Source organism: Arachis stenosperma, chromosome 3 (assembly GCF_014773155.1).
Source record: "Arachis stenosperma cultivar V10309 chromosome 3, arast.V10309.gnm1.PFL2, whole genome shotgun sequence".
In the NCBI taxonomy this organism is placed as follows: Eukaryota; Viridiplantae; Streptophyta; class Magnoliopsida; order Fabales; family Fabaceae; genus Arachis; species Arachis stenosperma.
The window spans coordinates 125630409-125647330 of NC_080379.1; the positions used below are offsets into that span (position 1 = coordinate 125630409).

The 16922-nt window shown below is 37.9% G+C and overlaps 1 non-coding gene across 1 annotated transcript; it reads left to right on the forward strand.

Annotated features, from left to right (window-relative positions):
* Positions 1-312: 312 nt before the first annotated feature.
* LOC130970994 (small nucleolar RNA R71) lies at positions 313-420 on the forward strand. Its single transcript, XR_009082234.1, has one exon. It is a non-coding gene; the product is annotated as a small nucleolar RNA R71 (small nucleolar RNA).
* The last annotated feature ends 16502 nt before the right edge of the window (positions 421-16922 follow it).

Genomic DNA, 16922 nt, shown 5'->3' on the forward strand with positions numbered 1-16922 from the left:
GCCTGGTGCAGCTTGCATTCTAGACAGACTTTGAGAGATCATATTGACTTGCTGAGTCAATATTTTGTTCTGAGCCAATATGGCATTCAGAGTATCAATCTCAAGAACTCCTTTCTTCTGATTCGTCCCATTGTTCACAGGATTCCTTTCAGAAGTGTACATGAATTGGTTATTTGCAACCATTTTAATGAGCTCTTGAGCTTCTGCAGGCATCTTCTTCAGATGAAGAGATCCTCTAGCAGAGCTATCCAATGACATCTTGGACAGTTCAGACAGACCATCATAGAAGATACCTATGATGCTCCATCCAGAAAGCATGTCAGAAGGGCACTTTGTGATTAATTGTTTGTATCTTTCCCAAGCTTCATAGAGGGATTCACCTTCCTTCTGTCTGAAGGTTTGGACTTCCACTCTAAGCTTACTCAATTTTTGAGGTGGAAAGAACTTTGCCAAGAAGGCATTGACTAGCTTTTCCCAAGAGTTCAGGCTTTCTTTGGGTTGTGAGTCCAACCAAATCCTAGCTCTGTCTCTTACAGCAAAAGGGAATAGCATAAGTCTGTAGAACTCAGGGTCAACCCTATTAGTCTTGACAGTGTCACAGATTTACAAGAATTCAGCTAAAAACTGATGAGGATCTTCCAATGGAAGTCCATCGAACTTGCAATTCTGTTGCATTAGAGAAACTAATTGAGGCTTAAGCTCAAAGTTGTTTGCTCCTATGGCAGGGATAGAGATGCTTCTCCCATAGAAGTCGGGAGTAGGTGCAGTAAAGTCACCCAGCACCTTCCTTGCATTGTTGGCATTGTTGTTATTTTCGGCTGCCATGCCTTCCTCTTGTTTGAAGATTTCTGTTAGGTCCTCTACAGAGAGTTGTGCCTTAGCTTCTCTTAGCTTTCACTTCAAGGTCCTTTCAGGTTTAGGGTCATCCTCAACAAGAATGCTTTTGTCTTTGCTCCTGCTCATATGAAAGAGAAGAGAACAAGAAAATATGGAATCCTCTATGTCACAGTATAGAGATTCCTTGAGGTGTCAGAGGAAGAAAAATAGAAGGAAGAGGTAGAAAAATTCGAACTTATCAAGAAAGATAGAGTTCGAATTGTTCATTGAGGAGGAGAGTTAGTCCATAATTAGAAGGATGTGAGAAGATGGGAAGAAATTTTCGAAAATAAATTAAAAAGATTTAAAAAAAACATTTTGAAAAATACTAATTGATTTTCGAAAACTAAGAGTGGCAAAGAAATCAAGTGATTTTTGAAAAAGATTTTGAAATTAGAAATTTAAAAAGATATGATTGAAAACTTATGGTTTTAAAAAGATATGATTGGGAAGATATGATTTGAAAAATAATTTAAAAAGATTTGATTTTGAAAATTAATGACTTGGCTAACAAGAAAAGATATGATTCAAACTTTAAACCTTTCTCAACAGAAAAGGCAACATAATTGAAATGTTGAATCAAATCATTAATTGTTAGCAAGTATTTTTGAAAAAGAAAGAAATTGATTTTGAAAATATATGATTGAAAAGATTTGATTTGAAAAAGATTTAATTTTGAAAAATTTTAAAAACTTGAAATAAATTTGAGTTAAAAACAAAATCTTCCCTCTTGTGCCATCCTGGCGTTAAACGCCCAGAATGGTATCCATTCTGGCATTTAACGCCCAAAACACTACCCTTTTGGGCGTTAAACGCCAGTTTTCCTTCCTCACTGGGCGTTTTGAACGCCCAGCTTTTTCTGTGTAATTCCTCTGCTGTATGTTCTGAATCTTCAATTCTCTGTATTATTGACTTGAAAAGACACAAATTAAAAATGTTTTTGGATTTTTAATAATGAGGAATAATCAAAATGCAACTAAGACCAAATAAACAATGCATCAAGACACCAAACTTAGAAGTTTGTATACTACTGACACTAACAAATTGAGAATGCATATGAGACACAACAAAACACTCAAGACAATAGAATTTAAAGATCAGAGCAAGGAAATCATCAAGAACAACTTGAAGATCAATAAAGACACATGAATGAATTCAAAGAAAATGCAAGAAGAAAAGAAACATGCAATTAACACCAAACTTAAAATGAGACACTAGACTTAACAAGAAACAAAAATATTTTTGGTTTCTATGATTTTGTAATTTTTTTTTGGTTTTTTGTTTTCGAAAATTGAGTGGAAAAGAAAAATAAAGATATCAAAATTCTTAATGAGAATTCCAGGAATCATGCAATGTTAGTCTAAAGCTTTAGTCTAAAGAAATTAGACATGGCTAGCCAAGCTTCAGCAGGACATTGCATTCAAGAGATAAATTGATGAGAATCAATCAGCTTTGGTGATGATAAGGACTTCACCTTGAAACACTAAAATTCATTCTTAAGAACTCTGAAGAAAAATACCTAAGCTAAGCAACAAGATGAACCGTCAGTTGTCCAAACTCAAGACAATCCCCGGCAACGGCGCCAAAAACTTGGTGCACGAAATTGTGATCATCAATGGCGCCATCAACATGGTACGCTCAATTGAAATCTCAACTCTTTATCACAACTTCGCACAACTAACCAGCAAGTGCACTGGGTCGTCCAAGTAATAAACCTTACGCGAGTAAGGGTCGATCCCACGGAGATTGTTGGTATGAAGCAAGCTGTGGTCATCTTGTAAATCTCAGTCAGGCAGATTCAAATGGTTATGGATGATATATAAATAAAGCATAAAATAAAGATAGAGATACTTATGTAATTCATTGGTGAGAATTTCAGATAAGCGTATGGAGATGCTTTGTCCCTTCTGTCTCTCTGCTTTCCTACTATCTTCATCCAATCCTTCTTACTCCTTTCCATGGCAAGCTGTATGTTGGGCATCACCATTGTCAGTGGCTACAGTCCCGTCCTCTCAGTGAAAATGTTCAACGCGCTCTGACACAGCACGGCTAATCATCTGTCGGTTCTCAATCAGGTTGGAATAGAATCCAGTGATTCTTTTGCGTCTGTCACTAACGCCCAGCCTTCAGGAGTTTGAAGCTCGTCACAGTCATTCAATCATTGAATCCTACTCAGAATACCACAGACAAGGTTTAGACCTTCCGGATTCTCTTGAATGCCGCCATCAATTCTAGCTTATACCACGAAGATTCTGATTAAGGAATCCAAGAGATAAACATTCAAGCCTTGTTTGCTTGTAGAACGGGAGTGGTTGTCAGGCACGTGTTCATAAGTGAGAATGATGATGTGCGTCACATAATCATCACATTCATCATGTTCTTGGGTGCGAATGAGTATCTTAGAACAAGAATAAGCTGAATTGAATAGAAGAACAATAGTAATTGCATTAATACTCGAGGTACAGCAGAGCTCCACACCTTAATCTATGGTGTATAGAAACTCCACCGTTGAAAAAATATATATATATATATATATATATATATATATATAAGCGTATATGTGGTTAGAGTGAGTCAAATTTCTAAGAAATCAAATCTGCACAATTGGTGGACGAAATTGTGATCAATGTATTCTTTGAGTAGTACTTATATAGAAATTGAAATTGGCACGAGTGAAATCACAACTCCGTTCAACTAACCAGCAAGTGTACTGGGTCGTCCAAGTAATACCTTACGTGAGTAAGGGTCGAATCCACAGAGATTGTTGGTATGAAGCAAGCTATGGTCACCTTGCAAATCTCAGTTAGGCAGATTAAATCTGTTTATGGTGAGTTCGAATATTAATAATAAAATAAATAATAAAAAGGGATAGAATACTTATGCAGATTCATTGGTAGGAATTTCAGATAAGTGGAATGGAGGTGCTGTAGAGCTCACGGACGCCTGCTCTCCTATTCCTTCTACTCAATCCTTCTTACTCCTTTCCATGGCAAGCTTTGTATAGGGGTTCACTATCAGCTGTGGCTACTTTCATTCCTCTCGGGGAAATAACCTGTACGGCTGTCACTCGCACAGCTAACCAGTCTGGAGGCATCACCCATGGTTGATAGCTACATCCCATCCTCGCAGTGAAAGCTAATGCACGCACTCTGTCACAGTGCGGCCAATCACCGGTTGGTTCCCGCTCCTACTGGAATAGAATCCCTCTTTTGCGTTTGTCACTAACGCCCAGCAGGTTAAAGTTTGAAGCACGTCACAGTCATTCATGAACGGAATCCTACTCGGAATACCACAGACAAGGTGAGACTTTCCGGATTCCCAGGATCCTACTCGGAACACCACAGACAAGGTTGGACTTTCCGGATCTAGATGAATGCCGCCATCTATCTAGCTTATACCACGAAGATTCTGTTGGGGAACCTAAGAGATATACATTCAAGCCTTGTTACACGCAGAACGGAAGTGGTTGTCAATCACGCGCGTTCATAAGTGAGAATGATGATGAGAGTTATTAGCTCATCACATTCATCATGTTCTTGAGTACGAATGAATATCTTGGAATAAGAATAAGATAGAGAATTGAATAAAAGAAAATAGAACTTCATTAATCTTTGAGGTACAGCAGAGCTCCACACCCTTAATCTATGTGTGCAGAAACTCCACCGTTGAAAATACATAAGCAAGAGGTTCAGGCATGGCCGAATGGCCAGCCCCCTAAACGTGATCAATGATCTCCTAAGATGAAGAATAAAATAAACTGAGATCAAAAGATGATTGATACATTAGTAGATCATCCTATTTATAATAAACTAGCTCCTAGGGTTTACATGAGTAAGTAATTGATGCATAAATCCACTTCCGGGGCCCACTTGGTGTGTGCTTGGGCTGAGCTTGATTTATCCACGAGCAGAGGCTCCTCTTGGAGTTGAATTTCGAGTTATGATGTGCTTTGGGCGTTCAACTCCGGATTATGACGTTTTTCTGGCGTTTAACTCCAGAAAGGAGTGTGTACTTGGCGTTCAACGCCAGTTTGCGTCGTCATTCTTCGAATAAAGTATGGACTATTATATATTGCTGGAAAGCCCTGGATGTCTACTTTCCAACGCCGTTGAGAGCGCGCCATTTAGAGTTCTGTAGCTCCAGAAAATCCATTTCGAGTGCAGGGAGGTCAGAATCCAACAGCATCAGCAGTCCTTTTGTCAGCCTTTTTCAGAGTTTTGCTCAAATCCCTCAATTTCAGTCAGAATTTACCTGAAATCACAGAAAAACACACAAACTCATAGTAAAGTCCAGAAATGTGAATTTAACATAAAAACTAATGAAAACATCCCTAAAAGTAGCTCAAACTTACTAAAAACTATATAAAAACAATGCCAAAAAGCGTATAAATTATCCGCTCATCACAACACCAAACTTAAATTGTTGCTTGTCCCCAAGCAACTGAAAATCAAATAGGATAAAAAGAAGAGAATATACTATAAAGTCCAAAATATCAATGAATATTAATTTAATTACATGAGCGGAACTTGTAGCTTTTTGCTTCTGAACAGTTTTGGCATCTCACTTTTTCCTTTGAAGTTCAGAGTGATTGGCATCTTTAGGAACTTAGAATTTCAGATAGTGTTATTGACTTTCCTAGTTAAGCATGTTGATTCTTGAACACAGCTACCTTTGAGTCTTGGCCGTGGCCCTAAGCACTTTGTCTTCCAGTATTACCACCGGATACATAAATGCCACAGACACATAACTGGGTGAACCTTTTCAGATTGTGACTCAGCTTTGCTAGAGTCCCCAGTTAGTGGTGTCCAGAGCTCTTAAGCACACTCTTTTGCCTTGGATCACGACTTTAACCACTCAGTCTCAAGCTTTTCACTTGGACCTTCATGACACAAGCACATGGTTAGGGACAGCTTGGTTTAGCCGCTTAGGCCTGGATTTAATTTCCTTGGGCCCTCCTATCCATTGATGCTCAAAGCCTTGGATCCTTTTTACCCTTGCCTTTTGGTTTTAAGGGCTATTGGCTTTTTCTATATACTCTTTTTAGATCTCTTCTCTTTTTTTTTTTTTTTTTTTTTCACTGCTTTTTCTTGCTTCAAGAATCAATTCCATGAATTTTTCAGATCATCAATAACATCTCTCTTTGTTCATCATTCTTTCAAGAACCAACAATTTTAACACTCATAAACAACAAGATCCAAAGACATATGCACTGTTCATTCATTCATTCAGAAAACAAAAGCATTGTCACCACATCAAAATAATTAAACTAAATTCAATAATAATTTCGAAAATTATGTACTTCTTGTTCTTTTGAATTAAAACATTTTTCTTTTAAGAGAGGTGAAGGACTAATGGATTTTATTCATAGCTTTAAGGCATGGTTACATACTAATGATCATGAAATAAAGACACAAAACATAGATAAACATAATAATTAAAAACCGAAAACAGAAAGAAATAAAGAACAAGGAATGAATCCACCTCTAGTGGCGTCTTCTTCTTGAAGGACCAATGATGTTCTTCAACTCTTCTATGTCCCTTCCTTGCCTTTGTTGCTCCTCCCTTATTGCTCTTTGATCTTCTCTTATTTCTTGAAGAGTGAGGGCGTGTTCATGGTGTTCCACCCTTAGTTGTTCCACATTATGGCTCAAATCTTCCAAGGAGGTGCTAAGTTGCTCCCAATAGTTGTTGGGAGGAAAGTGCATTCCATGAGGCATTTGTTGATGATGCACTTCCTCATGTTCTTCTTGAGGGCCGTGAGGAACTTCCCTTGTTTGCTCCATCCTTTTCTTGGTGATGGGCTTGTCTTCTTCTATGGAGGCATCTCCATCTATGATAACTCCGGCTGAATAACATAGATGGCATATGAGGTGAGGGAATGCTAGCCGTGCCATATATGAAGGTTTGTCAGCTATTTTGTAGAGTTCATTGGCTATGACTTCATGAATCTCTACTTCTTCACCAATCATGATGCTATGAACCATGATGGCCCGATCCACAGTAACTTCAGATCGGTTGCTTGTGGGGATGATGGATCTTTGAATGAACTCCAACCATCCTCTAGCTACAGGCTTGAGGTCCAGTCTTCTTAGTTGGACTGGCTTGCCTTTGGAGTCTACTCTCCATTGGGCGCCTTCCACACATATGTCCATAAGGACTTGGTCCAACCTTTGGTTAAAGTTGACCCTTCTTGTGTAGGGGTGTTCATCACCTTGCATCATAGGCAAATGAAACGCCAACCTCACATTTTCCGGACTAAAATCCAAGTATTTCCCCCTAACCATTGTGAGATAATTCTTTGGGCTTGGGTTCATACTTTGGTCATGGTTTCTAGTGATCCATGCATTGGCATAGAACTCTTGAACCATGAGAATTCCGACTTGTTGCATGGGGTTGGCTAAGACTTCCCAACCTCTTCTTTGAATTTCATGTCGGATCTCCGGATACTCATTTTTCTTGAGCTTGAAAGGGACCTCAGGGATCACTTTCTTCTTTGCCACAACATCATAGAAGTGGTCTTGATGGCTTTTGGAGATAAATCTCTCTTTCTCCCATGACTCGGAAGTGGAAGCTTTTGCTTTCCCTTTCCCTTTTCTTGAGGAAATTCCGGTCTTGGGTGCCATTGATGGTGAATGAAAATCAAAAAGCTTAGGCTTTTTACCACACCAAACTTAAAATTTGCTTGTCCCCAAGCAAAAAGAAAAGAAGAGTAGAAGAAGAAGAAGAAAATATGGAGAGAGGGAGAAGAGAGGGTTCGGCTATGTGGGAGAATGTGGGGTTGTGTTGTGTGAAAATGGAAAAGAAAAGAAGGGTATTTATAGGGAGGGGGGAGGGTATAGGTTCGGCCATGTTGGGTGGGAAAGGGTGGGAAATTGAATTTGAAAGTAGTGGGGGTAGGTGGGGTGTATGGGGAAGAGGGGTATGGTGTGAATGGTGAATGGGGTAATTGGGAAGAGGAATTGAGGTGATAGGTGAAGGTTTTTGGGAAGTGTGACATTGAGAATGAGATTTGGATTAGAAGGGTGTGATTAGGATTAAAAGGAATGTGGTAGGTGGGGATCCTGTGGGGTCCACAGATCCTGAGGTGAGGATCCTGTGGGGTCCACAGATCCTGAGGTGAAAACAAATACCATTCTTTCACCATATAGGCATGTAACATGCCTTGATGCATCATTCTGGCGTTCAAACGCCCATTGATGCTAGTTCTGGGCGTTAAACGCCCATGTTATGCATGATTCTGGCGTTGAACGCCAGTTTCATGCTTGTTTCTGGCGTTCAGCGCCAGATTGTCCTCTGTGTGCGCATCCTGGCGTTAAACGCCAGGTTGTTGCTTGTTTTGGGCGTTCAACGCCAGAAAGATGCTCTGTTCTGGCGTTGAACGCCAGAAAGATGCTCCTTCTGGGCGTTGAACGCCAGCCTGTGCGCCTCCAGGGTGAAAAATTTTTTTCTTCTGTTTTTGACTCTGTTTTTAATTTTTTTTGATTTTTTTCGTGACTCCTCATGATCATGTACCTAATAAAACACAAAAATAACAAAGAAACAAAATAAAATAAAATTAGATGAATAAAATTGGGTTGCCTCCCAACAAGCGCTTCTTTAATGTCAATAGCTTGACAGTGGCTCTCATGGAGCCACATAGTGATCAGGTCAATTTAGTGTGTAGCGTTCCCAACACCAAACTTAGAGTTTGGATATGGGGTTTGAACACCAAACTTAGAGTTTGGTTGTGGCCTCACAACACCAAACTTAGAGTTTAACTGTGGAGGCTCTTCTTGACTCTGAACTGAGAGAAGCTCTTCATGCTTACTCTCTTTTGTCATAGAGGGATGGCCATGTGCTTGAAACACAAGGTAGTCCCCATTCAATTGAAGGACTAACTCACCTCTGTTGACATCTATCACAGCTCCTGCTGTGGCTAGGAAAGGTCTTCCTAGGATGATGCATTCATCATCTTCCTTCCTAGTATCTAGGATTATGAAATCAGTAGGGATGTAAAGGCCTTCAACCTTTACTAGCACGTCCTCTACTAATCCATAAGCTTGTCTTATGGACTTATCTGCCAATTGTAATGAGAACAAGGCAGGTTGTACCTCAATGATCCCCATCTTCTCCATTACAGAGAGTGGCATAAGATTTATCCCTGACCCCAGATCACATAGAGCTTTTTCAAAGCTCATGGTGCCAATGGTACAAGGTATTAAGAACTTGCCAGGATCTTGTTTCTTTTGAGGTAGAGTTTTCTGAATCCAAGTGTCTAGTTCACTAATGAGTAAGGGAGGTTTACTTTCCCAAGTCTCATTACCAAACAGTTTGGCATTCAGCTTCATGATAGCTCCTAAATATAGAGCAGCTTGCTCTCCAATCACATCTTCATCCTCTTCAGAGGATGAATATTCTTCAGAGCTCATGAATGGCAGAAGGAGATTTAATGGGATCTCTATGGTCTCTAGATGAGCCTCAGATTCCTCTGGATCCTTAATAGGAAACTCCTTCATGCTTGAAGGACGTCCCAGGAGGTCTTTCTCCTTAGGATTTTCGTCCTCCTCCTCCCTAGTGCATTCGGTCACTTTGATTAAATCAATGGCCTTGCACTCTCCTTTTGGATTCTCTTCTGTATTGCTTGGGAGAATACTGGGAGGAGTTTCAATAACTTTCTTACTCAGCTGGCCCACTTGTGCTTCCAGATTTCTAATGGAAGATCTGGTTTCATTCATGAAACTGAAGGTGGCCTTTGACAGATCAGAGACTATGTTGGCTAAATTAGAATTGTTTTGTTCAGAGTTCTCTGTCTGTTGCTGAGAAGATGATGGATATGGCTTACTATTATTCAGCCTTGCACGTCCACCATTGTTGAAACCTTGATGGGGTTTTTGTTGATCCTTCCAGGAGAAATTTGGATGATTTCTCCATGATGAGTTATAGGTGTTTCCATAAGGTTCACCTAAGTAATTAACTTCTGCCATGGCAGGGTTTTCAGGATCATAAGCTTCTTCAGAAGCTACCTCTCTAGTACTATTGGATGCATGTTGCAATCCATTCAGATTCTGAGAGATCATGTTGACCTGTTAAGTCAACATTTTGTTCTGAGCCAATATGGCATTCAGAGCATCAATTTCAAGAACTCCTTTCTTCTGAGGTACCCCATTGTTCACGGAATTCCTCTCAGAGGTGTACATGAACTGGTTGTTTGCAACCATGTCAATGAGTTCTTGAGCCTCTTCAGGCGTTTTCTTCAGGTGAATAGATCCACCTGCAGAGTGGTCCAATGACATTTTCGAAAATTCAGAGAGACCATAATAGAATATATCTAATATGGTCCATTCAGAAAACATGTCAGATGGACATCTCTTGGTCAGCTGCTTGTATCTTTCCCAAGCTTCATAGAGGGATTCACCATCTTTTTGTTTGAAGGTTTGAACATCCACTCTCAGCTTGCTCAGCTTTTGAGGAGGAAAGAACTTGTCTAAGAATGCAGTGACAAGCTTATCCCATGAGTCCAGGCTATCCTTGGGTTGTGAATCCAACCATACTCTAGCTCTGTCTCTTACAGCAAAAGGGAAAAGCAAGAGTCTGTAGACTTCAGGATTAACTCCATTTGTCTTTACAGTGTCACAGATCTGCAAGAACTCAGTTAAAAACTGATAGGGATCTTCAGATGGAAGCCCATAAAACTTGCAGTTTTGTTGCATTAAAGCAACTAGTTGAGGCTTAAGCTCAAAATCATTGGCTCCAATGGCAGGAATGGAGATGCTTCTTCCATCAAACTTGGATGTTGGCTTTGTGAAGTCACCAAGCATTCTCCTTGCATTATTATTATAATTTTCGGCCATCTCTTCCTCTTGTTCGAAATTTTCTAAAAGGTTGCTTCTGGATTGTTGTAATTTAGCTTCTTTTAATTTTCTCTTCAGAGTCCTTTCAGGTTCTGGATCAACTTCAACAAGAGTGCCTTTGTCCCTGTTCCTGCTCATATGAAAGAAAAGGGAACACAAAAAAAAAAGAAAGAAGGAATCCTCTATGTCACAGTATAGAGATTCCTTTATGTTAGTAGAAAAAGAAAGGGGTAGAAGAAGAGGAATGGATTCGGATTTTTGATGAGGAGGGGTGAAGAGAAGTGTTAGTAATTAAATAATTAAATAGAAGAGGAAGAGAGAAGAGAAATTTCAAAAATAATTTTGAAAAGGAGTTAGTGATTTTCGAAAATTAGAGATAAAATGTAATTAAAATTAAAACATGAAATAATTAATTAATTAAAAAGAACTTTTTGAAAAAGAGAGAGATATTTTCGAAAATAGAAGAGGAAAAAGTAGTTAGGTGGTTTTGAAAAAGATAAGAAACAAACAAAAAGTTAGTTAGTTGATTGAAAAAGATTTGAAATCAAAATTTAAAAAGATAAGAAGATAGTAAGTTGGATAAGATATTTTAAAATCAAATTTTGAAAAAGGTAAAATTTTTGAAAAAGATAAATTTTTTTTTTTGAAAAAGATAAGATAAAAGATAAAAAGATTTAATTCAAAAAAAAAAAAAATTTTGAAATTATTTACTTCACTAACAAGAAACTACAAGATAAGATTCTAGAACTTAAAGATTGAACCTTTCTTAACAAGAAAGTAACAAACTTCAAATTTTTGAACCAATCACATTAATTATTAGTGAATTTTCGAAAATTACATATAAAGATAAGAAAAAGAATTTGAAAATATTTGAAAAATATTTTTGAAATTTTCGAAAATAGATAAAAAATTTTGAAAAAGATATAATTTTGAAAAAGATTTTGAAAAGATAAGATTTTTTTAAAATTGAAATTTTGACTTGACTTGTAAGAAACAACTAATTTTAAAAATCTTTTGACCAAGTCAACCCAAAATTTCGAAATTGTGGAGGGAAATAAGGAAAAGATATTTTTTATTTTTAAATTTTTAAAGAAAAACACAAAAATGACCCAAAACATGAAAATTTTGGATCAAGACACAAGATGCATGCAAGAATGCTATGAATGTCAAGATGAACACCAAGAACACTTTGAAGATCATGATGAACATCAAGAACATATTTTTGAAAAATTTTGATGCAAAGAAAACATGCAAGACACCAAACTTAGAAATTTTTAATGCATGGAAAATATGAATGCAAAAATGCACATGAAAAACAAGAAAAGACACAAAACAAGAAATCATCAAGATCAAACAAGAAGACTTATCAAGAACAACTTGAAGATCATGAAGAACACTATGAATGCATGAGATTTTCGAAAAAAATGCAAGAAAAATTTTTAAAGCATGCAATTGACACCAAACTTAAAAATTGACTCAAGACTCAAACAAGAAACACAAAATATTTTTTTATTTTTATGATTTTCTAATTTTTTTGGATTTTTATTAATTATTTTCGAAAATAATGTTTAAAAACACGAAAAATTTAAAAGAAAAATTTTGAAAAAGATTTTTGAAAAGAAAATTACCTAATCTGAGCAACAAGATGAACCGTCAGTTGTCCATACTCGAACAATCCCCGGCAACGGCGCCAAAAACTTGGTGGACGAAATTGTGATCAATGTATTCTTTGAGTAGTACTTATATAGAAATTGAAATTGGCACGAGTGAAATCACAACTCCGTTCAACTAACCAGCAAGTGTACTGGGTCGTCCAAGTAATACCTTACGTGAGTAAGGGTCGAATCCACAGAGATTGTTGGTATGAAGCAAGCTATGGTCACCTTGCAAATCTCAGTTAGGCAGATTAAATCTGTTTATGGTGAGTTCGAATATTAATAATAAAATAAATAATAAAAAGGGATAGAATACTTATGCAGATTCATTGGTAGGAATTTCAGATAAGTGGAATGGAGGTGCTGTAGAGCTCACGGACGCCTGCTCTCCTATTCCTTCTACTCAATCCTTCTTACTCCTTTCCATGGCAAGCTTTGTATAGGGGTTCACTATCAGCTGTGGCTACTTTCATTCCTCTCGGGGAAATAACCTGTACGGCTGTCACTCGCACAGCTAACCAGTCTGGAGGCATCACCCATGGTTGATAGCTACATCCCATCCTCGCAGTGAAAGCTAATGCACGCACTCTGTCACAGTGCGGCCAATCACCGGTTGGTTCCCGCTCCTACTGGAATAGAATCCCTCTTTTGCATTTGTCACTAACGCCCAGCAGGTTAAAGTTTGAAGCACGTCACAGTCATTCATGAACGGAATCCTACTCGGAATACCACAGACAAGGTGAGACTTTCCGGATTCCCAGGATCCTACTCGGAACACCACAGACAAGGTTGGACTTTCCGGATCTAGATGAATGCCGCCATCTATCTAGCTTATACCACGAAGATTCTGTTGGGGAACCTAAGAGATATACATTCAAGCCTTGTTACACGCAGAACGGAAGTGGTTGTCAATCACGCGCGTTCATAAGTGAGAATGATGATGAGAGTTATTAGCTCATCACATTCATCATGTTCTTGAGTACGAATGAATATCTTGGAATAAGAATAAGATAGAGAATTGAATAAAAGAAAATAGAACTTCATTAATCTTTGAGGTACAGCAGAGCTCCACACCCTTAATCTATGGTGTGCAGAAACTCCACCGTTGAAAATACATAAGCAAGAGGTTCAGGCATGGCCGAATGGCCAGCCCCCTAAACGTGATCAATGATCTCCTAAGATGAAGAATAAATAAAACTGAGATCAAAAGATGATTGATACATTAGTAGATCATCCTATTTATAATAAACTAGCTCCTAGGGTTTACATGAGTAAGTAATTGATGCATAAATCCACTTCCGGGGCCCACTTGGTGTGTGCTTGGGCTGAGCTTGATTTATCCACGAGCAGAGGCTCCTCTTGGAGTTGAATTTCGAGTTATGATGTGCTTTGGGCGTTCAACTCCGGATTATGACGTTTTTCTGGCGTTTAACTCCAGAAAGGAGTGTGTACTTGGCGTTCAACGCCAGTTTGCGTCGTCATTCTTCGAATAAAGTATGGACTATTATATATTGCTGGAAAGCCCTGGATGTCTACTTTCCAACGCCGTTGAGAGCGCGCCATTTAGAGTTCTGTAGCTCCAGAAAATCCATTTCGAGTGCAGGGAGGTCAGAATCCAACAGCATCAGCAGTCCTTTTGTCAGCCTTTTTCAGAGTTTTGCTCAAATCCCTCAATTTCAGTCAGAATTTACCTGAAATCACAGAAAAACACACAAACTCATAGTAAAGTCCAGAAATGTGAATTTAACATAAAAACTAATGAAAACATCCCTAAAAGTAGCTCAAACTTACTAAAAACTATATAAAAACAATGCCAAAAAGCGTATAAATTATCCGCTCATCAACAATCAAGGGCTAAATCAATCATATCAAAACACATTCACAATTGAATTGAGTTATTCAAAAGAGTTCACAAACTTGCAAGATAAGTAATGATCAAAGATGGATATATGGAATAGAGCAATTGAACCCTCACCGAATGTGTATATGCACTCTAATCGCTTAAGTATTTAGGGTTATTCCACTCAATTCTCCTCTAATCATGCTTTCTAAAGTTTGTTCTTCATCTAATCAATCAACAAATATTTAGTGTACATATGCAAATATCATGAGGGATTTTCAAGGTTGTAATGGGGCTAAGGTAAGGGTGAGGATATGTATGGCCAAGTGAGCTATCATTTGAATCTTTGACTAACCTAAGTTCTCACCTAACACATACACACACTCTATAAAATTCTAAAATCAAGCTTAGTGACGATGACCAATTGCTTAGGTTCGAATTTCCAAACTAAAATTAGAGATTGTTCGTTGCAAGTATAGTCCAAACCCAACAATTGAACATCAATCAAATATTAAATTCAATACAAAATAACCGGGAGTTTTAAGTCCCGGGTTGTCTTCCCTAGGAGTTGCAATTAAAGTGTCAATTATTGGCTCTGAGGAAATGAGGGTTGGATGATAGTAATTGGCAAGAAATTAAAAGGCAAGAAGGTAACTTAACATTCAAGAAATTAAATGAAGGCAAGTAAAGGTAAAGAAAATAGAATTTAAATACTAAAAGAGCTCTTGGTGAGGATTGGATAATTAGGGCTTGCTATCCTAGTAGTGGACCACAAACATGGTAATTGTGTGTGAATTAATCCCAATTAGTCAACCCTACATCGAGGATAAGTCAAAAGGGCATAATTAACCTTAATCCACAAGTCTTAGCCAACTCACTAATTAACTTAGTGAAAGGCTAGTGATGAGGGAAAAATGATTCCACACAAACTCACCGACAAGTGTACCGGGTCGCATCAAGTAGTAATAACTCACAAGAGTGAGGTCGATCCCACATGGATTGAGGGATTGAGCAACTTTAGTATGGTGATGAATTTAATTAAGCGAATATTTGATGATTTGAGTGGAACTTGATTAACAGAAGTTAAATTGCAAGAAAATAAAAAGGAGAAGGTAAATTGACAAAATATTAAAGTGCAGAAGAAGTAAATTGCGGAAACTTAAAGTGCAAGAAAGTAAATGAGCTGAAACTTAAAGTGCATGAAAGTAAAAGAACTGAAACTTAAATTGTAAGAAATGTAAATTGCTGAATCTAAATCGCTAGGAAACCTAAATTGCATGAAGAATAAAGGGATTTGGGTACTGGGATTCAAAACTGAACTAGAAATTGCAAATTGCAGTAAATTAAAGAAGTATGAGATGAAGAGATTCAGATTAAGATCTCAATAGCAAATCAGAGATGAAAAATCTCATAAGAATCAAAACAGCAAGGAAACTTAGATCCACTCTGAAATTCTAAAGAGAAATTGACAATTTCAGTAAAATAACAAAATCAGAAAGAAAGTATAGAGGTCAATTGTTCTCTTGTCAAAACAGAAAAGAAGAAATTGCAAAAGAAATTAAATGAAAACGGAAAAGAAAGTTAAGATCCAATTTCAAATCCTTAGAACTATAAAGAGGAAAAGTAAAAGAGGATTCTCAGATGAAGAATTTCAGTGGAGTTCTCCAATCTGAGTTCCAAGACCCAAAATAGAAAATAGAAGTTGCAGAAGAAAGAAAATGAACAAAGAAAACAATCTTAGATCTAATCCCAATTCCCAAATTCTCAAAAGGAAAATTAAAAGAAAACTAAAAGTGAGCTAAAGGTAAAAGTAAAGGGTCCTTCTCAAATCAAAATTGCTCCTATTTATACACTTTCTATTTCCATCATTAAGCTTTTAGAATGGGCTTTTGGGTTGGCCTTGAATGAAAGTGGGTCAGGGTGCATTGTAGCTCCTTCTAGTGGAGCGCTCCGTACAATTAGTGAACGCTGCGTTCACTTTCTTTTGGTGTGCCAATTCGGTGCACATGTTACTTCTCCAGCGCTTGCTATTTGAGCGCTACGCTCCTTGAGTGAGCGCTCCCTCTTGGTTGAGCGCTTCCTTATGGCGCTCCCTTAGTAAGCGCTACACTCTCAATTTGAGCGCTAGCTCTTTTGGTGCTCCTTGGTGCGCAACTCCTTCTACTAGCGTTGCCATAGTGAACGCTACGTTGGGACAATGAGCGCTACCTATGCTGTACGGAAGGCAAATCCTTCGCTCCCCAAGCTGAAACTCACGAAAAAGTTCACAAAGTGAGTGTGTCGCTCACTTCCAAAGTGAACGCTAGCTGTGTTGGCTATTGAGCATGGCGCTTCCTTTTTGAACGCAATGCTTTGCTGATTGTATCCCCTTTCTCTTCATTTCTTCACCTACAAGCAACCAAACATGTAATCAAAGTCTCGCCAAATTCACAAGGTCTTTGCGTTGTTCATGAATCAATTAATTCTAGCATAAACCTTATGATTTTGTGTAAAATAAATTATGTTTGATTGATTCAAAATGATCATGAAATTCCACTCCAATCACTTACTTATTGTGTAAGAAAGTGCATAAAACAAAATGAAACTAATGAAAAATGCTTGTAAAAATAGCATAAGATGACTTGTCATCACAACACCAAACTTAAACCTTGCTTGTCCCCAAGGAAGCACTAAACATGAGAAGAAATGAAATGAAACTAAGAAGTATATATGTCCTTATTT